Source organism: Phaethon lepturus, unplaced genomic scaffold (genome assembly GCF_000687285.1).
Source record: "Phaethon lepturus isolate BGI_N335 unplaced genomic scaffold, ASM68728v1 scaffold26815, whole genome shotgun sequence".
Classification (NCBI taxonomy): domain Eukaryota; kingdom Metazoa; phylum Chordata; class Aves; order Phaethontiformes; family Phaethontidae; genus Phaethon; species Phaethon lepturus.
This window is the reverse complement of record NW_010543037.1, coordinates 1-934: the sequence shown is the minus strand read 5'-3', so window position 1 is coordinate 934 and position 934 is coordinate 1.

The window sequence follows — 934 nt, the reverse complement described above, 5'->3', positions numbered from 1 at the left end:
GCCTCAAGGATGCAGCAGTTCCCAAATTTTTCAGGGACATTTCAATGTTGGTGCAAAAGCCAAGCTAGAGCAATCTGAACATCACAGCCTCCACACACCTGGAGACCAGCCAGAGGAACACAACACACTGCACGTACCAATTTGTTCCTTTAAACACTCAAAACCCAAAGAGAAATAAAATGGAATTTAATTCCTCAGAAAATAAACAGCCCTTCCCCACCAGAGACTTCCATTTTAATTCCTCCTCCACAGCTCTCTCCAGCTGGCTGTTCAGCCAGAGCAAACCCAAGGAGCACGTGTTTGCTCGGATGCACAGACCAGCCCTGCCAGGGATGCGGCTCCCCGCGCTGCTGCGGCCGGCACTCCCAGCAACTGTCTCCATCTCCAACAAGGCAAACACAGGATTTTAGCCAGCCCTTCCCAGAAAAAACAAGCCTCAGCTTGCTGACGAGGCTCCTGAAGCAGGAAAAGCGATGCTCTGTTTCTGACTGCTTTCAGTTGGGTATAAAGTTGTGCATGAAGATGTCCATCACTGCTTTGGACCATCGAGGTTACTGCCCAGGAAAACAGAAGTGCAGCTCCTGCCCTAAAAGCTTCTAAGCCCATCTTTGGGTCAAAGCTCAAAAGACCCGAGACACTTGCTAAGATAACCCTATGAACATCCAAAATAAACGCAGTGGAGAGGCACGTTAAAAAAATCCCTCAGCAAAAGGCAAGTCACCACGGAGGGCAGAAGATGGAAGAGCCACGCATCAGCTCCGTGAGACAGCCCTGCTCCTCATGCAGCCCAGATGCGCCCCCCAAAGCCCTCCCAGCAACGCTGACAGCAAATAAATGCAGGCTGGCGGAGCAAACACCGCATCTCCCCGCAGCTGGCGGGGATGAAGGGAATTAAGAAACGAGAAGGCCCAGCCGGAGCGGCCAGGGCCCAGCC